The sequence below is a fragment of the Ascaphus truei genome, unplaced genomic scaffold (assembly GCF_040206685.1).
Source record: "Ascaphus truei isolate aAscTru1 unplaced genomic scaffold, aAscTru1.hap1 HAP1_SCAFFOLD_1192, whole genome shotgun sequence".
In the NCBI taxonomy this organism is placed as follows: Eukaryota; Metazoa; Chordata; class Amphibia; order Anura; family Ascaphidae; genus Ascaphus; species Ascaphus truei.
Window position 1 is genome coordinate 82,321 of NW_027454062.1, and position 23,750 is coordinate 106,070.

Below are 23,750 nucleotides of genomic sequence, written 5' to 3' on the forward strand. Positions count from 1 at the left end.
TGTGGTAAAGAGAAAATGCTAGGAGAGAGCTTTCAAATATTAGAGGACATGAATTGAGGGAGCAAATGTATAAATCAAAACCTGAGGGGGAGGTATAGCACGAAAGCTTGCACAGCAGATTATAGTCTTAATGTTGCGTGTACCTGTCAGGGTATTCAAGAAGTTAAATTCTCACAAGTGCAGAGTTCATGATGAAATGCTGAATCTAGTCCCCCTCCAATTTAATTTTAATATAACTTTTCCATTCTTCATTACTGCAAAAAGCAAACAAAACAAAACCACATTGCATTACTATTTTCAAAATGGATTGAATGGCATATTCAACAGTGACTGTGTGATGCCAATATTCCCCACTCACTCGTAGTGAAGCACATATTGTACTAGTGTTGAAAGTAGGCCGGTAGAGTCAGGTACGCAGTACTGATAAAACAATAAGTGCCCGTCGTAAGTACCAGCTCCGCAACAGTGCGGGCATCACATTAGTGACGTGGATGAACATATATGGATAAGCCCATATTAAGGCATCACGTGACCAGAGCCGTCACTGACTGGGTATACGTAAAGACGCAGGGAGATGCAAGGAAAGGGAGGGAGAGAGACAGGGAGAAGATGTGAAACGGAGGAAGGCACGGATGGAGGGAGTTCTTCCGAGCTTCTGCGGGCCTCTCTCTTTCACTGGTGCATGCCGGGAGCTGGTCCCAACATCCACAAAGTGTGTGTGTATTATTGGTTGTATTTTATGGGGGTAGGAGGGTAGTGTGTATATTGTGTGTGTGGGAGTATTATATTGTGTGTAGAGGTGCAGAGGAGAGTACTAGATTGTGTATCTTGTGTAAGGGTGTTGTGTATATTGTGTTTGGAGCTATAATATTATTGGGGAGATTAGTATTGAGGAGGTATTATAGTGTGTATTGTGGGGAGTATTAGTGTGTGTATTGTTTGTGGGTGACAGATGCTGGGGGTATGCAGCAATCCCTGCACTGAGGTCCGAGGCGGCTCTGCATCGCTCGCACACACTGTGGATGACCAAGCATGTGCCCATGATAATCATGGCCTTAGAGGGATGAGTGTGTCAGAGCCTAGAAGGGGCATATATATGATGGAGGAGGGAGGAGGAGGAGGGAGGAGGAGGAGATGATAGCATTGTAAAAGTTAACAAGATAGTTAGTTTAAGCAGAAAGTGAGGAGAGGTTAGAGATAAGGGTAGATGTCAGAGGAGAGAGTTCAATTAAGCTGAGGTATCGAGTAGGACAGGGGTGAGGGGAATGAGAGGTGGTGGATGATGAGAGCAGAAGAGGTCATGTACAAATAGACCTTGTTAGTCAGAGAGCAGTCATTCCAGAGGGCACGTGAGAAGTGAAGAGTAAAGTGAGACATGGAATGTGGATTACATTAGATGGGTTAATACGCTTAGCAGGGAGGTGGAGAGAGAGAGGCAAGAGGCAGAGAGTGGTGCAGGGGTTGAGGAAGAGATGTTGCATGTACCTTATCAGAACATTAAAGAACATCAATTCACACTGGTGCAGAGTTGATGATGAATCCAGTTCACCTCCAATTCAATTTTAACAGAAATGTTTCATTCTTCATTACTGAAAAAAAAGAAAAGTAAAAAACATTTCATTACTATTTTCAAAATGGATTGAATTCCCCCAACAATGACTATGTGTTACCAATATATCCCTCTCAGTCCCACTGCAGCATATACTGTACCAGTGTGAAAGTAGGAAGGTACACAGTACCGGTAAAACAATACGTGCCGGTACTATGCACCATATGAATTATAAGGGGATGTAAATCTCCCAGTCTCTCTCCATATCCGCAACAGAGCGGGCTCCGGTCAGTGGCATGGATGCCCATATATGGGTATGCTCATATTTGGGCATCCCATGTCACTGACCGGAGCCGGCTCTGAGTATAGGGATATATGCGGAGACGCAGAGGTGCAAGGAAATGGGAGGAGGCACGGTGAGAAACAGGGAGAGACCACAGGAAGATAGAGGGCAACAACTTCCACAAGGTACTTGTATGGGTATAATTGTTTGTATTTTGTGCAGAGGGGGTAATTTCAGATAAAATACAATTCTCCACCCTCTACGAAACAATTCCACTTTGTTCAGTAAGCCAGAAAGTCTTGGTCCCATGTGGACTGAATTTAATGCAAATAAGGTCCTTAATACACAAGTAAAGAATAAAGTTACTTATTCTCTACTGTAAGAAGTGCCACATTGCCCACTATTTGGGTCCTGTGCCCAGATTGTGACCATGCATGGCAGAGGTGAGATTCCCCCAACTCCAATTTGCTACACTCTCCAAGAGAGATAATTGTGATCAGAGGTGGAACTAGGGGAGGGTGTGAGCAGGGTCACTGCCCAGGGAGTAACCTGACTGGGGGCACGGAAATCTCATTTAGTGCATATGTTGCGGCACTGCATTGATTGACCGGTCAATCTGCACTGCTGCCTGTCACAGTGACATCCTGATCGGGCACTGTGATCAGCTATAGCACTGACCCAGGTGAGATAGTTCAGCACTTTACAAGGAGGGAACAGATGTTGTGGGTGACAGATGCTGGAGGTAGGCCAAGACTGTTGGCCAGAGTAACGTGGAGACTTACTGCACTCTGCATGCCCATCCTCTCCCTGACATCAGGGGAAGGAAGTGGCCCTGGGGTGTGTGTAGGTATGCCAGATGTCAGTGTATGCATAAGTAAGTATGCCTGTGTAGTGGGAGGTGTAGGGGCGTTAAGCTGGAGGACTTAAAACAGGCACAAAAGCACATAGATACCTCTGATTATACCGCACCAAATGCTGATAATATCATGCTGTAGCTGCACTTTACAGAAGATGATGCAGATGTCATCATTGGTTGGTGGGTTCATTAAATCAATCCATCATATCATAACCACACTGTGCATATGATGTACTGAATCAGTAACACCAGGAAGACATCTCCATGTTAGGAGTAGAGTTGAAGTTAACAGAATATGTCCAGCACTGTGGTGTGTAGCCCATAAATAATAATTGTGCACATTACCAGAACAACATACTGTCAACTGCAAGATCATTTTGCTGCTTGTAGCGTATGCTCATCCTGTACAGTGTTGTAGTAGATCCGTCTCTTCAGTGTTCACTGCAACAAAAGTAAGACATTGCATTAATATTACAGACGTTTGGGGGCTGAAATCTCACTTCGCTGCGGACAATTTCCCTTTGCATAAGATTCTTGTGATTATGTCAATGATGATCAATAACTGCATCATAACACAGCCGCTCTATACAGAAGATGTACTTGCTCTCATTGGTCATTGAGGTAATACGTCACACAATGTACAGATATAGCAAGGATTATTTCTCCCACTTGTGCATTATGGCATTATGATGGGAAATGTTGTGAGATTCTGCATTATCAGCATCACTGAATCTTTTGGAAATTAAGTGATATTCTATGTTTTAATGCAATATTATGGGTGATCAGCCGGTAAAATAATAATAGCTTGCTGTATCTGTAGCCATGCTCTACCCATGATGTGCTGAACCAATGACTGCAGAGAGATTCAGAGTGCTAAACATGACTGGAACGCATCTCTGAATAATGGGCAGCAAAGCAGTGCAGAATAGGAGGTGAAAGTATTTAAAATGGAAGATCCTTAGCAGCTGTGTGGAGAGTAGACAGTACAGACTGACCAAGTAAATGGTAAAAGGAGTAACTTCAACATTACTTGGCTTTGTTCTCCACATTGAAGCTTTCCTCCTCTTTAAATCACTAATACTGATGCCATGTGTAACCTGTACTGAGAGTTATATAATCTACTGGCCTAGATGAAACCATATGATGCAAACAGGATCCATCCCACTCCAGATTCATAGAATTGAACCACCTCAACCTTTCATAACAATCACATAGAACTGCAGCTGTGCGCTACTGCACATGTTCTTGTTATGAATGGTAGTAGATGTGGTCCTTGGGTCTTTACTTCATACTGTAGCCACCCTCTACTCATGATGTATTGAATCAACGAAAACTTGCATGGTTCAGATCACAGGAAGGGGTAGAGTAGAGATGAAAATATTCAATGTGAAACCCGTAGCAGCCGGATTGTGTGGAGTCAATAAAACGACAAATACTAAATGGTAAATGAGAAATATACACATTGCTTATCTGTCTCTGTGTAGTAATTTTCCTTCTCTTCAACTGTCCTTCAAATTTTCTCTTTTGCAAGAAAAGGAACACATGGCTTCAATATTCACTTCTGTTCTGCAGTCATCCCTCCTGAAATAAAAGTTAAGCATTGCATTGTTATTATGATAATACATACAATAAACCTTGCTCCAAACCATTTGATGCAAAGCAAATCCACCTCCCACCCACAGCTGTGCTCCTTCTAGAGCATGCATGTCAAACTCCAGTCCTCGAGGGTCCCAAACAGGCCAGGTTTTCAGTAGGGATATCCTGAAAACCTGGCCTGTTTGCGGCCCTCGAGGACTGGAGTTTGACATCCTTGTTCTTGAGCTTCTACCACGCAAGTCATCCATGTGAGTGACACTGTACTGCAGTCCTGGTCTGCACACAATCTACTGAATCAATGACATCACACTGTAAAGGCAATCTACAAGATGTATTAGTTGTCCACACTTCCGAAATGTTACTTTTATGTCCAAATCACTTATTCCCATGACCTGATATTTGTATTTGTTATTTATAGGATTGTCACAAAGAGTTGATGAGGTCACCAAATGATAGTATGTAGAGAGAAAGAGAGATCTCAGAACAGAGCCCTGATGTATACCCACAGACAGATCAATAGAAGACGAAGACATGTTAGCAACAGAGATGGAGAATGTGTGACAGGAAAGTTATGATGAAAACCAGGATAGAACTGTGTTACGGATACCAAGAGAGAGTTTAGAATATGAAGGAGGAGAGTGATTGAGAGCATCAAACGCAGCAGATAGATCAAGTAGGATTAGTAGGGAAAAGTGACCTTGGGAATTTGCTTTAAGCACAGTCTGTAGAACGAGCTGTACGAAAGGCAGGTTGTAAAGGATCCAGGAGGGAATGTGATTTAAGAATGTTGACATTCTAGCAATTAGGAGACAAACAGCAGGAGGGATACAGGGCGGTAGTTAGTAAGGCACATAGGGTGTAGGTTGTTTCTGAGAAAAGGGTGACCACTACAGGCTTAAAGTAAGAGGGTAAAGAGCCAGAGAATAGGGAGGAATTGAAGATGTGGGTGAGAGTGGGGACTAAGAGATGCAGTAAGGTGTGAGGGGATACGATCTAGAGGGCATGTGGTAGAGGGAGAAGAGAAGATGATTAGCTTCCAGCTCTGTAAGAGAAGAAAAGGAGTCAAATGCAGAAGGAGAATTAGGTAGAAGGAGAGAAGGGGGAAGGGACAGAAGGAATCTCCTTGTGGGTGGCATCCACCTTGCCTCTGAAGTAGTCAAATGCTTGAGGAGAAGTGAAGGAAGGATGGCAAGTGTGAGGAGAAGGTTAGTGGAGGGAGTCAAATACAGGGAAAAAAAGACAGCGTAAATTAAATTTGAGTGTTGATGAATGTGAAAAAAAAGTAGTGTGGTTTGGCCCCAGAGAGCAGCTTTATACAGGACTGGAGACATTTTTACTGTAGAAAAATCAAATATCAATTGTGTGATTTCCTTCATAGGCATTAAGAACAGCGAGTGGAAGTGTGATGAACATGTTTGGGAATTTAGCCAAGGGTGTGGGCTAGAGGGACAAGTGTGTCAGAGCCTAGAGGGGGCATATAGATAGGAGGATAGCATTGTAAGAGTTAATAAGATTGTTAGTTTAAGCGGAAAGAGAGAGAGAGCAGAGAGGTTAGAGTAGATGTCAGAGGAGAGTTTAATTAAGCAGAGGCAAATCAGTGGGACAGGTAAGATGGGGTGAGGGGAATGACTGATTGTGAATGATGAGAGCAGAAGAGGTCATGTACAACTAGAGCCTTGTTAGTCAGAGAACGGACATTCCAGATGGCATAGGAGAAGGGAAGAGAAAAGTAAGGAAAGGAATGTGGATTACATTAGATAGGTTAACACTCTTAGCAGGGAGGCCCGATGTGTATATGAGCAGGTTCAAGATTATAAGAGATATCCCACACATCAGCAAACATAGAAGGAGACACAGAGATAGGTGTAGAGAGAGACAGAGATAGCTCTATGTAGAGAGAGAGGGACGTAGAGAGAATGAGACAGATAGGCGCAGAGAGAGGGGGCGCAGAGAGAGGAGGCGCCAAAAGAGGGGGCGCAGAGAGAGGGGGCCCAGAGAATAGGATATTAAAGAGTGCTTTTCATTGAGCAGTGCAGAAATAGCTGCAATAGAGGTCTGTACAAATGGTGCAGTGTGTAGACACATGCAAAGGTAGGGGAAGGAAAGAGGAGAACATGTGGATAAAAGCAGGAGTGTGGAAGTTAGAGAAATTAGAAAAGTTTAACAGAGGAGTGAGGAAACAGCAAGCAGAAAGAACAAGAGAGAGGTTACATTGGGATGACGTTCTGTGGTAAAGAGAAAATGCTAGGAGAGAGCTTTCAAATATTAGAGGACATGAATTGAGGGAGCAAATGTATAAATCAAAACCTGAGGGGGAGGTATAGCACGAAAGCTTGCACAGCAGATTATAGTCTTAATGTTGCGTGTACCTGTCAGGGTATTCAAGAAGTTAAATTCTCACAAGTGCAGAGTTCATGATGAAATGCTGAATCTAGTCCCCCTCCAATTTAATTTTAATATAACTTTTCCATTCTTCATTACTGCAAAAAGCAAACAAAACAAAACCACATTGCATTACTATTTTCAAAATGGATTGAATGGCATATTCAACAGTGACTGTGTGATGCCAATATTCCCCACTCACTCGTAGTGAAGCACATATTGTACTAGTGTTGAAAGTAGGCCGGTAGAGTCAGGTACGCAGTACTGATAAAACAATAAGTGCCCGTCGTAAGTACCAGCTCCGCAACAGTGCGGGCATCACATTAGTGACGTGGATGAACATATATGGATAAGCCCATATTAAGGCATCACGTGACCAGAGCCGTCACTGACTGGGTATACGTAAAGACGCAGGGAGATGCAAGGAAAGGGAGGGAGAGAGACAGGGAGAAGATGTGAAACGGAGGAAGGCACGGATGGAGGGAGTTCTTCCGAGCTTCTGCGGGCCTCTCTCTTTCACTGGTGCATGCCGGGAGCTGGTCCCAACATCCACAAAGTGTGTGTGTATTATTGGTTGTATTTTATGGGGGTAGGAGGGTAGTGTGTATATTGTGTGTGTGGGAGTATTATATTGTGTGTAGAGGTGCAGAGGAGAGTACTAGATTGTGTATCTTGTGTAAGGGTGTTGTGTATATTGTGTTTGGAGCTATAATATTATTGGGGAGATTAGTATTGAGGAGGTATTATAGTGTGTATTGTGGGGAGTATTAGTGTGTGTATTGTTTGTGGGTGACAGATGCTGGGGGTATGCAGCAATCCCTGCACTGAGGTCCGAGGCGGCTCTGCATCGCTCGCACACACTGTGGATGACCAAGCATGTGCCCATGATAATCATGGCCTTAGAGGGATGAGTGTGTCAGAGCCTAGAAGGGGCATATATATGATGGAGGAGGGAGGAGGAGGAGGGAGGAGGAGGAGATGATAGCATTGTAAAAGTTAACAAGATAGTTAGTTTAAGCAGAAAGTGAGGAGAGGTTAGAGATAAGGGTAGATGTCAGAGGAGAGAGTTCAATTAAGCTGAGGTATCGAGTAGGACAGGGGTGAGGGGAATGAGAGGTGGTGGATGATGAGAGCAGAAGAGGTCATGTACAAATAGACCTTGTTAGTCAGAGAGCAGTCATTCCAGAGGGCACGTGAGAAGTGAAGAGTAAAGTGAGACATGGAATGTGGATTACATTAGATGGGTTAATACGCTTAGCAGGGAGGTGGAGAGAGAGAGGCAAGAGGCAGAGAGTGGTGCAGGGGTTGAGGAAGAGATGTTGCATGTACCTTATCAGAACATTAAAGAACATCAATTCACACTGGTGCAGAGTTGATGATGAATCCAGTTCACCTCCAATTCAATTTTAACAGAAATGTTTCATTCTTCATTACTGAAAAAAAAGAAAAGTAAAAAACATTTCATTACTATTTTCAAAATGGATTGAATTCCCCCAACAATGACTATGTGTTACCAATATATCCCTCTCAGTCCCACTGCAGCATATACTGTACCAGTGTGAAAGTAGGAAGGTACACAGTACCGGTAAAACAATACGTGCCGGTACTATGCACCATATGAATTATAAGGGGATGTAAATCTCCCAGTCTCTCTCCATATCCGCAACAGAGCGGGCTCCGGTCAGTGGCATGGATGCCCATATATGGGTATGCTCATATTTGGGCATCCCATGTCACTGACCGGAGCCGGCTCTGAGTATAGGGATATATGCGGAGACGCAGAGGTGCAAGGAAATGGGAGGAGGCACGGTGAGAAACAGGGAGAGACCACAGGAAGATAGAGGGCAACAACTTCCACAAGGTACTTGTATGGGTATAATTGTTTGTATTTTGTGCAGAGGGGGTAATTTCAGATAAAATACAATTCTCCACCCTCTACGAAACAATTCCACTTTGTTCAGTAAGCCAGAAAGTCTTGGTCCCATGTGGACTGAATTTAATGCAAATAAGGTCCTTAATACACAAGTAAAGAATAAAGTTACTTATTCTCTACTGTAAGAAGTGCCACATTGCCCACTATTTGGGTCCTGTGCCCAGATTGTGACCATGCATGGCAGAGGTGAGATTCCCCCAACTCCAATTTGCTACACTCTCCAAGAGAGATAATTGTGATCAGAGGTGGAACTAGGGGAGGGTGTGAGCAGGGTCACTGCCCAGGGAGTAACCTGACTGGGGGCACGGAAATCTCATTTAGTGCATATGTTGCGGCACTGCATTGATTGACCGGTCAATCTGCACTGCTGCCTGTCACAGTGACATCCTGATCGGGCACTGTGATCAGCTATAGCACTGACCCAGGTGAGATAGTTCAGCACTTTACAAGGAGGGAACAGATGTTGTGGGTGACAGATGCTGGAGGTAGGCCAAGACTGTTGGCCAGAGTAACGTGGAGACTTACTGCACTCTGCATGCCCATCCTCTCCCTGACATCAGGGGAAGGAAGTGGCCCTGGGGTGTGTGTAGGTATGCCAGATGTCAGTGTATGCATAAGTAAGTATGCCTGTGTAGTGGGAGGTGTAGGGGCGTTAAGCTGGAGGACTTAAAACAGGCACAAAAGCACATAGATACCTCTGATTATACCGCACCAAATGCTGATAATATCATGCTGTAGCTGCACTTTACAGAAGATGATGCAGATGTCATCATTGGTTGGTGGGTTCATTAAATCAATCCATCATATCATAACCACACTGTGCATATGATGTACTGAATCAGTAACACCAGGAAGACATCTCCATGTTAGGAGTAGAGTTGAAGTTAACAGAATATGTCCAGCACTGTGGTGTGTAGCCCATAAATAATAATTGTGCACATTACCAGAACAACATACTGTCAACTGCAAGATCATTTTGCTGCTTGTAGCGTATGCTCATCCTGTACAGTGTTGTAGTAGATCCGTCTCTTCAGTGTTCACTGCAACAAAAGTAAGACATTGCATTAATATTACAGACGTTTGGGGGCTGAAATCTCACTTCGCTGCGGACAATTTCCCTTTGCATAAGATTCTTGTGATTATGTCAATGATGATCAATAACTGCATCATAACACAGCCGCTCTATACAGAAGATGTACTTGCTCTCATTGGTCATTGAGGTAATACGTCACACAATGTACAGATATAGCAAGGATTATTTCTCCCACTTGTGCATTATGGCATTATGATGGGAAATGTTGTGAGATTCTGCATTATCAGCATCACTGAATCTTTTGGAAATTAAGTGATATTCTATGTTTTAATGCAATATTATGGGTGATCAGCCGGTAAAATAATAATAGCTTGCTGTATCTGTAGCCATGCTCTACCCATGATGTGCTGAACCAATGACTGCAGAGAGATTCAGAGTGCTAAACATGACTGGAACGCATCTCTGAATAATGGACAGCAAAGCAGTGCAGAATAGGAGGTGAAAGTATTTAAAATGGAAGATCCTTAGCAGCTGTGTGGAGAGTAGACAGTACAGACTGACCAAGTAAATGGTAAAAGGAGTAACTTCAACATTACTTGGCTTTGTTCTCCACATTGAAGCTTTCCTCCTCTTTAAATCACTAATACTGATGCCATGTGTAACCTGTACTGAGAGTTATATAATCTACTGGCCTAGATGAAACCATATGATGCAAACAGGATCCATCCCACTCCAGATTCATAGAATTGAACCACCTCAACCTTTCATAACAATCACATAGAACTGCAGCTGTGCGCTACTGCACATGTTCTTGTTATGAATGGTAGTAGATGTGGTCCTTGGGTCTTTACTTCATACTGTAGCCACACTCTACTCATGATGTATTGAATCAACGAAAACTTGCATGGTTCAGATCACAGGAAGGGGTAGAGTAGAGATGAAAATATTCAATGTGAAACCCGTAGCAGCCGGATTGTGTGGAGTCAATAAAACGACAAATACTAAATGGTAAATGAGAAATATACACATTGCTTATCTGTCTCTGTGTAGTAATTTTCCTTCTCTTCAACTGTCCTTCAAATTTTCTCTTTTGCAAGAAAAGGAACACATGGCTTCAATATTCACTTCTGTTCTGCAGTCATCCCTCCTGAAATAAAAGTTAAGCATTGCATTGTTATTATGATAATACATACAATAAACCTTGCTCCAAACCATTTGATGCAAAGCAAATCCACCTCCCACCCACAGCTGTGCTCCTTCTAGAGCATGCATGTCAAACTCCAGTCCTCGAGGGTCCCAAACAGGCCAGGTTTTCAGTAGGGATATCCTGAAAACCTGGCCTGTTTGCTGCCCTCGAGGACTGGAGTTTGACATCCTTGTTCTTGAGCTTCTACCACGCAAGTCATCCATGTGAGTGACACTGTACTGCAGTCCTGGTCTGCACACAATCTACTGAATCAATGACATCACACTGTAAAGGCAATCTACAAGATGTATTAGTTGTCCACACTTCCGAAATGTTACTTTTATGTCCAAATCACTTATTCCCATGACCTGATATTTGTATTTGTTATTTATAGGATTGTCACAAAGAGTTGATGAGGTCACCAAATGATAGTATGTAGAGAGAAAGAGAGATCTCAGAACAGAGCCCTGATGTATACCCACAGACAGATCAATAGAAGACGAAGACATGTTAGCAACAGAGATGGAGAATGTGTGACAGGAAAGTTATGATGAAAACCAGGATAGAACTGTGTTACGGATACCAAGAGAGAGTTTAGAATATGAAGGAGGAGAGTGATTGAGAGCATCAAACGCAGCAGATAGATCAAGTAGGATTAGTAGGGAAAAGTGACCTTGGGAATTTGCTTTAAGCACAGTCTGTAGAACGAGCTGTACGAAAGGCAGGTTGTAAAGGATCCAGGAGGGAATGTGATTTAAGAATGTTGACATTCTAGCAATTAGGAGACAAACAGCAGGAGGGATACAGGGCGGTAGTTAGTAAGGCACATAGGGTGTAGGTTGTTTCTGAGAAAAGGGTGACCACTACAGGCTTAAAGTAAGAGGGTAAAGAGCCAGAGAATAGGGAGGAATTGAAGATGTGGGTGAGAGTGGGGACTAAGAGATGCAGTAAGGTGTGAGGGGATACGATCTAGAGGGCATGTGGTAGAGGGAGAAGAGAAGATGATTAGCTTCCAGCTCTGTAAGAGAAGAAAAGGAGTCAAATGCAGAAGGAGAATTAGGTAGAAGGAGAGAAGGGGGAAGGGACAGAAGGAATCTCCTTGTGGGTGGCATCCACCTTGCCTCTGAAGTAGTCAAATGCTTGAGGAGAAGTGAAGGAAGGATGGCAAGTGTGAGGAGAAGGTTAGTGGAGGGAGTCAAATACAGGGAAAAAAAGACAGCGTAAATTAAATTTGAGTGTTGATGAATGTGAAAAAAAAGTAGTGTGGTTTGGCCCCAGAGAGCAGCTTTATACAGGACTGGAGACATTTTTACTGTAGAAAAATCAAATATCAATTGTGTGATTTCCTTCATAGGCATTAAGAACAGCGAGTGGAAGTGTGATGAACATGTTTGGGAATTTAGCCAAGGGTGTGGGCTAGAGGGACAAGTGTGTCAGAGCCTAGAGGGGGCATATAGATAGGAGGATAGCATTGTAAGAGTTAATAAGATTGTTAGTTTAAGCGGAAAGAGAGAGAGAGCAGAGAGGTTAGAGTAGATGTCAGAGGAGAGTTTAATTAAGCAGAGGCAAATCAGTGGGACAGGTAAGATGGGGTGAGGGGAATGACTGATTGTGAATGATGAGAGCAGAAGAGGTCATGTACAACTAGAGCCTTGTTAGTCAGAGAACGGACATTCCAGATGGCATAGGAGAAGGGAAGAGAAAAGTAAGGAAAGGAATGTGGATTACATTAGATAGGTTAACACTCTTAGCAGGGAGGCCCGATGTGTATATGAGCAGGTTCAAGATTATAAGAGATATCCCACACATCAGCAAACATAGAAGGAGACACAGAGATAGGTGTAGAGAGAGACAGAGATAGCTCTATGTAGAGAGAGAGGGACGTAGAGAGAATGAGACAGATAGGCGCAGAGAGAGGGGGCGCAGAGAGAGGAGGCGCCAAAAGAGGGGGCGCAGAGAGAGGGGGCCCAGAGAATAGGATATTAAAGAGTGCTTTTCATTGAGCAGTGCAGAAATAGCTGCAATAGAGGTCTGTACAAATGGTGCAGTGTGTAGACACATGCAAAGGTAGGGGAAGGAAAGAGGAGAACATGTGGATAAAAGCAGGAGTGTGGAAGTTAGAGAAATTAGAAAAGTTTAACAGAGGAGTGAGGAAACAGCAAGCAGAAAGAACAAGAGAGAGGTTACATTGGGATGACGTTCTGTGGTAAAGAGAAAATGCTAGGAGAGAGCTTTCAAATATTAGAGGACATGAATTGAGGGAGCAAATGTATAAATCAAAACCTGAGGGGGAGGTATAGCACGAAAGCTTGCACAGCAGATTATAGTCTTAATGTTGCGTGTACCTGTCAGGGTATTCAAGAAGTTAAATTCTCACAAGTGCAGAGTTCATGATGAAATGCTGAATCTAGTCCCCCTCCAATTTAATTTTAATATAACTTTTCCATTCTTCATTACTGCAAAAAGCAAACAAAACAAAACCACATTGCATTACTATTTTCAAAATGGATTGAATGGCATATTCAACAGTGACTGTGTGATGCCAATATTCCCCACTCACTCGTAGTGAAGCACATATTGTACTAGTGTTGAAAGTAGGCCGGTAGAGTCAGGTACGCAGTACTGATAAAACAATAAGTGCCCGTCGTAAGTACCAGCTCCGCAACAGTGCGGGCATCACATTAGTGACGTGGATGAACATATATGGATAAGCCCATATTAAGGCATCACGTGACCAGAGCCGTCACTGACTGGGTATACGTAAAGACGCAGGGAGATGCAAGGAAAGGGAGGGAGAGAGACAGGGAGAAGATGTGAAACGGAGGAAGGCACGGATGGAGGGAGTTCTTCCGAGCTTCTGCGGGCCTCTCTCTTTCACTGGTGCATGCCGGGAGCTGGTCCCAACATCCACAAAGTGTGTGTGTATTATTGGTTGTATTTTATGGGGGTAGGAGGGTAGTGTGTATATTGTGTGTGTGGGAGTATTATATTGTGTGTAGAGGTGCAGAGGAGAGTACTAGATTGTGTATCTTGTGTAAGGGTGTTGTGTATATTGTGTTTGGAGCTATAATATTATTGGGGAGATTAGTATTGAGGAGGTATTATAGTGTGTATTGTGGGGAGTATTAGTGTGTGTATTGTTTGTGGGTGACAGATGCTGGGGGTATGCAGCAATCCCTGCACTGAGGTCCGAGGCGGCTCTGCATCGCTCGCACACACTGTGGATGACCAAGCATGTGCCCATGATAATCATGGCCTTAGAGGGATGAGTGTGTCAGAGCCTAGAAGGGGCATATATATGATGGAGGAGGGAGGAGGAGGAGGGAGGAGGAGGAGATGATAGCATTGTAAAAGTTAACAAGATAGTTAGTTTAAGCAGAAAGTGAGGAGAGGTTAGAGATAAGGGTAGATGTCAGAGGAGAGAGTTCAATTAAGCTGAGGTATCGAGTAGGACAGGGGTGAGGGGAATGAGAGGTGGTGGATGATGAGAGCAGAAGAGGTCATGTACAAATAGACCTTGTTAGTCAGAGAGCAGTCATTCCAGAGGGCACGTGAGAAGTGAAGAGTAAAGTGAGACATGGAATGTGGATTACATTAGATGGGTTAATACGCTTAGCAGGGAGGTGGAGAGAGAGAGGCAAGAGGCAGAGAGTGGTGCAGGGGTTGAGGAAGAGATGTTGCATGTACCTTATCAGAACATTAAAGAACATCAATTCACACTGGTGCAGAGTTGATGATGAATCCAGTTCACCTCCAATTCAATTTTAACAGAAATGTTTCATTCTTCATTACTGAAAAAAAAGAAAAGTAAAAAACATTTCATTACTATTTTCAAAATGGATTGAATTCCCCCAACAATGACTATGTGTTACCAATATATCCCTCTCAGTCCCACTGCAGCATATACTGTACCAGTGTGAAAGTAGGAAGGTACACAGTACCGGTAAAACAATACGTGCCGGTACTATGCACCATATGAATTATAAGGGGATGTAAATCTCCCAGTCTCTCTCCATATCCGCAACAGAGCGGGCTCCGGTCAGTGGCATGGATGCCCATATATGGGTATGCTCATATTTGGGCATCCCATGTCACTGACCGGAGCCGGCTCTGAGTATAGGGATATATGCGGAGACGCAGAGGTGCAAGGAAATGGGAGGAGGCACGGTGAGAAACAGGGAGAGACCACAGGAAGATAGAGGGCAACAACTTCCACAAGGTACTTGTATGGGTATAATTGTTTGTATTTTGTGCAGAGGGGGTAATTTCAGATAAAATACAATTCTCCACCCTCTACGAAACAATTCCACTTTGTTCAGTAAGCCAGAAAGTCTTGGTCCCATGTGGACTGAATTTAATGCAAATAAGGTCCTTAATACACAAGTAAAGAATAAAGTTACTTATTCTCTACTGTAAGAAGTGCCACATTGCCCACTATTTGGGTCCTGTGCCCAGATTGTGACCATGCATGGCAGAGGTGAGATTCCCCCAACTCCAATTTGCTACACTCTCCAAGAGAGATAATTGTGATCAGAGGTGGAACTAGGGGAGGGTGTGAGCAGGGTCACTGCCCAGGGAGTAACCTGACTGGGGGCACGGAAATCTCATTTAGTGCATATGTTGCGGCACTGCATTGATTGACCGGTCAATCTGCACTGCTGCCTGTCACAGTGACATCCTGATCGGGCACTGTGATCAGCTATAGCACTGACCCAGGTGAGATAGTTCAGCACTTTACAAGGAGGGAACAGATGTTGTGGGTGACAGATGCTGGAGGTAGGCCAAGACTGTTGGCCAGAGTAACGTGGAGACTTACTGCACTCTGCATGCCCATCCTCTCCCTGACATCAGGGGAAGGAAGTGGCCCTGGGGTGTGTGTAGGTATGCCAGATGTCAGTGTATGCATAAGTAAGTATGCCTGTGTAGTGGGAGGTGTAGGGGCGTTAAGCTGGAGGACTTAAAACAGGCACAAAAGCACATAGATACCTCTGATTATACCGCACCAAATGCTGATAATATCATGCTGTAGCTGCACTTTACAGAAGATGATGCAGATGTCATCATTGGTTGGTGGGTTCATTAAATCAATCCATCATATCATAACCACACTGTGCATATGATGTACTGAATCAGTAACACCAGGAAGACATCTCCATGTTAGGAGTAGAGTTGAAGTTAACAGAATATGTCCAGCACTGTGGTGTGTAGCCCATAAATAATAATTGTGCACATTACCAGAACAACATACTGTCAACTGCAAGATCATTTTGCTGCTTGTAGCGTATGCTCATCCTGTACAGTGTTGTAGTAGATCCGTCTCTTCAGTGTTCACTGCAACAAAAGTAAGACATTGCATTAATATTACAGACGTTTGGGGGCTGAAATCTCACTTCGCTGCGGACAATTTCCCTTTGCATAAGATTCTTGTGATTATGTCAATGATGATCAATAACTGCATCATAACACAGCCGCTCTATACAGAAGATGTACTTGCTCTCATTGGTCATTGAGGTAATACGTCACACAATGTACAGATATAGCAAGGATTATTTCTCCCACTTGTGCATTATGGCATTATGATGGGAAATGTTGTGAGATTCTGCATTATCAGCATCACTGAATCTTTTGGAAATTAAGTGATATTCTATGTTTTAATGCAATATTATGGGTGATCAGCCGGTAAAATAATAATAGCTTGCTGTATCTGTAGCCATGCTCTACCCATGATGTGCTGAACCAATGACTGCAGAGAGATTCAGAGTGCTAAACATGACTGGAACGCATCTCTGAATAATGGGCAGCAAAGCAGTGCAGAATAGGAGGTGAAAGTATTTAAAATGGAAGATCCTTAGCAGCTGTGTGGAGAGTAGACAGTACAGACTGACCAAGTAAATGGTAAAAGGAGTAACTTCAACATTACTTGGCTTTGTTCTCCACATTGAAGCTTTCCTCCTCTTTAAATCACTAATACTGATGCCATGTGTAACCTGTACTGAGAGTTATATAATCTACTGGCCTAGATGAAACCATATGATGCAAACAGGATCCATCCCACTCCAGATTCATAGAATTGAACCACCTCAACCTTTCATAACAATCACATAGAACTGCAGCTGTGCGCTACTGCACATGTTCTTGTTATGAATGGTAGTAGATGTGGTCCTTGGGTCTTTACTTCATACTGTAGCCACCCTCTACTCATGATGTATTGAATCAACGAAAACTTGCATGGTTCAGATCACAGGAAGGGGTAGAGTAGAGATGAAAATATTCAATGTGAAACCCGTAGCAGCCGGATTGTGTGGAGTCAATAAAACGACAAATACTAAATGGTAAATGAGAAATATACACATTGCTTATCTGTCTCTGTGTAGTAATTTTCCTTCTCTTCAACTGTCCTTCAAATTTTCTCTTTTGCAAGAAAAGGAACACATGGCTTCAATATTCACTTCTGTTCTGCAGTCATCCCTCCTGAAATAAAAGTTAAGCATTGCATTGTTATTATGATAATACATACAATAAACCTTGCTCCAAACCATTTGATGCAAAGCAAATCCACCTCCCACCCACAGCTGTGCTCCTTCTAGAGCATGCATGTCAAACTCCAGTCCTCGAGGGTCCCAAACAGGCCAGGTTTTCAGTAGGGATATCCTGAAAACCTGGCCTGTTTGCGGCCCTCGAGGACTGGAGTTTGACATCCTTGTTCTTGAGCTTCTACCACGCAAGTCATCCATGTGAGTGACACTGTACTGCAGTCCTGGTCTGCACACAATCTACTGAATCAATGACATCACACTGTAAAGGCAATCTACAAGATGTATTAGTTGTCCACACTTCCGAAATGTTACTTTTATGTCCAAATCACTTATTCCCATGACCTGATATTTGTATTTGTTATTTATAGGATTGTCACAAAGAGTTGATGAGGTCACCAAATGATAGTATGTAGAGAGAAAGAGAGATCTCAGAACAGAGCCCTGATGTATACCCACAGACAGATCAATAGAAGACGAAGACATGTTAGCAACAGAGATGGAGAATGTGTGACAGGAAAGTTATGATGAAAACCAGGATAGAACTGTGTTACGGATACCAAGAGAGAGTTTAGAATATGAAGGAGGAGAGTGATTGAGAGCATCAAACGCAGCAGATAGATCAAGTAGGATTAGTAGGGAAAAGTGACCTTGGGAATTTGCTTTAAGCACAGTCTGTAGAACGAGCTGTACGAAAGGCAGGTTGTAAAGGATCCAGGAGGGAATGTGATTTAAGAATGTTGACATTCTAGCAATTAGGAGACAAACAGCAGGAGGGATACAGGGCGGTAGTTAGTAAGGCACATAGGGTGTAGGTTGTTTCTGAGAAAAGGGTGACCACTACAGGCTTAAAGTAAGAGGGTAAAGAGCCAGAGAATAGGGAGGAATTGAAGATGTGGGTGAGAGTGGGGACTAAGAGATGCAGTAAGGTGTGAGGGGATACGATCTAGAGGGCATGTGGTAGAGGGAGAAGAGAAGATGATTAGCTTCCAGCTCTGTAAGAGAAGAAAAGGAGTCAAATGCAGAAGGAGAATTAGGTAGAAGGAGAGAAGGGGGAAGGGACAGAAGGAATCTCCTTGTGGGTGGCATCCACCTTGCCTCTGAAGTAGTCAAATGCTTGAGGAGAAGTGAAGGAAGGATGGCAAGTGTGAGGAGAAGGTTAGTGGAGGGAGTCAAATACAGGGAAAAAAAGACAGCGTAAATTAAATTTGAGTGTTGATGAATGTGAAAAAAAAGTAGTGTGGTTTGGCCCCAGAGAGCAGCTTTATACAGGACTGGAGACATTTTTACTGTAGAAAAATCAAATATCAATTGTGTGATTTCCTTCATAGGCATTAAGAACAGCGAGTGGAAGTGTGATGAACATGTTTGGGAATTTAGCCAAGGGTGTGGGCTAGAGGGACAAGTGTGTCAGAGCCTAGAGGGGGCATATAGATAGGAGGATAGCATTGTAAGAGTTAATAAGATTGTTAGTTTAAGCGGAAAGAGAGAGAGAGCAGAGAGGTTAGAGTAGATGTCAGAGGAGAGTTTAATTAAGCAGAGGCAAATCAGTGGGACAGGTAAGATGGGGTGAGGGGAATGACTGATTGTGAATGATGAGAGCAGAAGAGGTCATGTACAACTAGAGCCTTGTTAGTCAGAGAACGGACATTCCAGATGGCATAGGAGAAGGGAAGAGAAAAGTAAGGAAAGGAATGTGGATTACATTAGATAGGTTAACACTCTTAGCAGGGAGGCCCGATGTGTATATGAGCAGGTTCAAGATTATAAGAGATATCCCACACATCAGCAAACATAGAAGGAGACACAGAGATAGGTGTAGAGAGAGACAGAGATAGCTCTATGTAGAGAGAGAGGGACGTAGAGAGAATGAGACAGATAGGCGCAGAGAGAGGGGGCGCAGAGAGAGGAGGCGCCAAAAGAGGGGGCGCAGAGAGAGGGGGCACAGAGAATAGGATATTAAAGAGTGCTTTTCATTGAGCAGTGCAGAAATAGCTGCAATAGAGGTCTGTACAAATGGTGCAGTGTGTAGACACATGCAAAGGTAGGGGAAGGAAAGAGAACATGTGGATAAAAGCAGGAGTGTGGAAGTTAGAGAAATTAGAAAAGTTTAACAGAGGAGTGAGGAAACAGCAAGCAGAGAGAACAAGAGAGAGGTTACATTGGGATGACGTTCTGTGGTAGAGAGAAAATGCTAGGAGAGAGCTTTCAAATATTAGAGGACATGACTTGAGGGAGCAAATGTATAAATCAAAACCTGAGGGGGAGGTATAGCACGAAAGCTTGCACAGCAGATTATAGTCTTAAAGTTGCGTGTACCTGTCAGGGCATTCAAGAAGGTAAATTCTCACAAGTGCAGAGTTCATGATGAAATGCTGAATCCAGTTCCCCTCCAATTTAATTTTAATATAACTTATCCATTCTTCATTACTGCAAAAAGCAAACAAAACAAAACCACATTGCATTACTATTTTCAAAATGGATTGAATGGCATATTCAACAGTGACTGTGTGATGCCAATATTCCCCACTCACTCGTAGTGAAGCACTTATTGTACTAGTGTTGAAAGTAGGCCGGTAGAGTCAGGTACGCAGTACTGATAAAACAATAAGTGCGCGTCGTAAGTACCAGCTCCGCAACAGTGCGGGCATCACATTAGTGACGTGGATGAACATATATGGATAAGCCCATATTAAGGCATCACGTGACCAGAGCCGTCACTGACTGGGTATACGTAAAGACGCAGGGAGATGCAAGGAAAGGGAGGGAGAGAGACAGGGAGAAGATGGGAAACGGAGGGAGGCACGGATGGAGAGAGGGAGTTCTTCCGAGCTTCTGCTGGCCTCTCTCTTTCACTGGTGCATTCCGGGAGCTGGTCCCAACATCCACAAAGTGTGTGTGTATTATTGGTTGTATTTTATGGGGGTAGGAGGGTAGTGTGTATATTGTGTGTGTGGGAGTATTATATTGTGTGTAGAGGTGCAGAGGAGAGTACTAGATTGTGTATCTTGTGTAAGGGTGTTGTGTATATTGTGTTTGGAGCTATAATATTATTGGAGAGATTAGTATTGAGGAGGTATTATAGTGTGTATTGTGGGGAGTATTAGTGTGTGTATTGTTTGTGGGTGACAGATGCTGGGGTATGCAGCAATCCCTGCACTGAGGTCCGAGGCGGCTCTGCATCGCTCGCACGCACTGTGGATGACCAAGCATGTGCCCATGATAATCATGGCCTTAGAGGGATGAGTGTGTCAGAGCCTAGAAGGGGCATATAAATATATAATGGAGGAGGGAGGAGGGAGGAGGAGGGAGGAGGAGGAGATGATAGCATTGTAAAAGTTAACAAGATAGTTAGTTTAAGCAGAAAGTGAGGAGAGGTTAGAGATAAGGGTAGATGTCAGAGGAGAGAGTTCAATTAAGCTGAGGTATCTAGTAGGACAGGGGTGAGGGGAATGAGAAGTGGTGGATGATGAGAGCAGAAGAGGTCATGTACAAATAGACCTTGTTAGTCAGAGAGCAGACATTCCAGAGGGCACGTGAGAAGTGAAGAGTAAAGTGAGACATGGAATGTGGATTACATTAGATGGGTTAATACGCTTAGCAGGGAGGTGGAGAGAGAGAGGCAAGAGGCAGAGAGTGGTGTAGGGGTTGAGGAAGAGATGTTGCATGTACCTTATCAGAACATTAAAGAACATCAATTCACACTGGTGCAGAGTTGATGATGATTCCAGTTCACCTCCAATTCAATTTTAACAGAACTTTTTCATTCTTCATTACTGCAAAAAAAAAAGTATAAAACATTGCATTACTATTTTCAAAATGGATTGAATTCCCCCAACAATAACTATGTGTTACCAATATATCCCTCTCAGTCCCACTGCAGCACATACTGTACCAGTGTGAAAGTAGGAAGGTACACAGTAACGGTAAAACAATACGTGCCGGTACTATGCACCATATGAATTATAAGGGGATGTAAATCTCCCAGTCTCTCTCCATATCCGCAACAGAGTGGGCTCCGGTCAGTGGCATGGATGCCCATGTATGGATATGCTCATATTTGGGCATCCCATGTCACTGACCGGAGCCGGCTCTGAGTATAGGGATATATGCGGAGACGCAGAGGTGCAAGGAAATGGGAGGAGGCACGGTGAGAAACAGGGAGAGACCACAGGAAGATAGAGGGCAACAACTTCCACAAGGTACATGTATGTGTATAATTGTTTGTATTTTGTGCAGAGGGGGTAATTTCAGATAAAATACAATTCTCCACCCTCTACGAAATAATTCCACTTTGTTCAGTAAGCCAGAAAGTCTTGGTCCCATGGGGACTGAATTTTAATGCAAATAAGGTCCTTAATACACAAGTAAAGAATATAGTTACTTATTCTCTACTGTAAGAAGTGCCACATTGCCCACTATTTGGGTCCTGTGCCCAGATTGTGACCATGCATGGCAGAGGTGAGATTCCACCAACACCAATTTGCTACACTCTCCAAGAGAGATAATTGTGGTCAGAGGTGGAACTAGGGGAGGGGGTGAGCAGGGTCACTGCCCAGGGAGTAACCTGACAGGGGGCACGGAAATCTCATTTAGTGCATATGGTGCGGCACTGCATTGATTGACCGGTCAATCTGCACTGCTGCCTGTCACAGTGACATCATGATCGGGCACTGTGATCAGCTATAGCACTGACCCAGGTGAGATAGTTCAGCACTTTACAAGGAGGGAACAGATGTTGTGGGTGACAGATGCTGGGGGTAGGCCAAGACTGTTGGCCAGAGTAACGTGGAGACTTACTGCACTCTGCATGCCCATCCTCTCCCTGACATCAGGGGAAGGAAGTGGCCCTGGGGTGTGTGTAGGTATGCCAGATGTCAGTGTATGCATAAGTAAGTATGTCTGTGTAGTGGGAGGTGTAGGGGCGTTAAGCTGGAGGACTTAAAACAGGCACACATCTCACTTCGCTGCGGACAATTTCCCTTTGCATAAGATTCTTGTGATTATGTCAATGATGATCAATAACTGCATCATAACACAGCCGCTCTATACAGAAGATGTACTTGCTATCAATGGTCATGGAGGTAATACGTCACACAATGTACAGATATAGCAAGGATTATTTCTTCCTCTGGTGCATTATGGCATTATGATGGGAAATGTTGTGAGATTCTGCATTATCAGCATCACTGAATCTTTTGGAAATTAAGTGATATTCTATGTTTTAATGCAATATTATGGGTGATCAGCCGGTAAAATAATAATAGCTTGCTGTATCTGTAGCCATGCTCTACCCATGATGTGCTGAATCAATGACTGCAGAGAGATTCAGAGTGGTAAACATGACTGGAACGCATTTCTAAATAATGGGCAGCAAAGCAGTGCAGAATAGGAGGTGAAAGTATTTAAAATGGAAGACCCTTAGCAGCTGTGTGGGGAGTAGACAGTACAGACTGACCAAGTAAATGGTAAAAGGAGTAACTTCAACATTACTTGGCTTTGTACTCCACATTGAAGCTTTCCTCCTCTTTACATCACTAATACTGATGCCATGTGTAACCTGTACTGAGAGTTATATAATCTACTGGCCTAGATGAAACCATGTGATGCAAACAGGATCCATCCCACTCCAGATTCATAGAATTGAACCACCTCAACCTTTCATAACAATCACATAGAACTGCAGCTGTGCGCTACTGCACATGTTCTTGTTATGAATGGTAGTAGATGTGGTCCTTGGGTCTTTACTTCATACTGTAGCCACACTCTACTCATGATGTATTGAATCAATGAAAACTTGCATGGTTCAGATCACAGGAAGGGGTAGAGTAGAGATGAAAATGTTCAATGTGAAACCCGTAGCAGCTGGATTGTGTGGAGTCAATAAAACGACAAATACTAAATGGTAAATGAGAAATATACACATTGCTTATCTGTCTCTGTGTAGTAATTTTCATTCTGTTCAACTGTCCTTCAAATTTTCTCTTTTGCAAGAAAAGGAACACATGGCTTCAATATTCACTTCTGTTCTGCAGTCATCCCTCCTGAAATAAAAGTTAAGCATTGCATTGTTATTATGATAATACATACAATAAACCTTGCTCCAAACCATTTGATGCAAAGCAAATCCACCTCCCACCCACAGCTGTGCTCCGTCTAGAGCATGCATGTCAAACTCCAGTCCTCGAGGGTCCCAAACAGGCCAGGTTTTCAGTAGGGATATCCTGAAAACCTGGCCTGTTTGCTGCCCTCGAGGACTGGAGTTTGACATCCTTGTTCTTGAGCTTCTACCACGCAAGTCATCCATGTGAGTGACACTGTACTGCAGTCCTGGTCTGCACACAATCTACTGAATCAATGACATCACACTGTAAAGGCAATCTACAAGATGTATTAGTT

The 23,750-nt window shown here is 43.4% G+C and overlaps 1 long non-coding RNA gene across 3 annotated transcripts in view; it reads right to left on the bottom strand.

Annotated features, from left to right (window-relative positions):
• The window catches only part of LOC142475366 (uncharacterized), a 65,097-nt gene extending 41,704 nt beyond the window's left edge, over positions 1-23,393 (bottom strand). For 2 of the 3 annotated variants that reach the window (XR_012790901.1, XR_012790899.1), the window contains exons 1-15: positions 23,276-23,393; positions 21,024-21,127; positions 19,671-19,781; positions 17,168-17,289; positions 16,054-16,149; positions 14,506-14,609; positions 13,164-13,274; positions 10,660-10,779; positions 9,544-9,639; positions 7,996-8,099; positions 6,654-6,764; positions 4,150-4,269; positions 3,034-3,129; positions 1,486-1,589; positions 144-254 (exon numbers count right to left, since the gene is read on the bottom strand). This is a non-coding gene — a long non-coding RNA (uncharacterized LOC142475366). The remainder of the gene's footprint in view (positions 1-143; positions 255-1,485; positions 1,590-3,033; positions 3,130-4,149; positions 4,270-6,653; positions 6,765-7,995; positions 8,100-9,543; positions 9,640-10,659; positions 10,780-13,163; positions 13,275-14,505; positions 14,610-16,053; positions 16,150-17,167; positions 17,290-19,670; positions 19,782-21,023; positions 21,128-23,275) is intronic. The other variant, XR_012790900.1, reaches the window with a different exon arrangement.
• Positions 23,394-23,750: the final 357 nt, after the last annotated feature.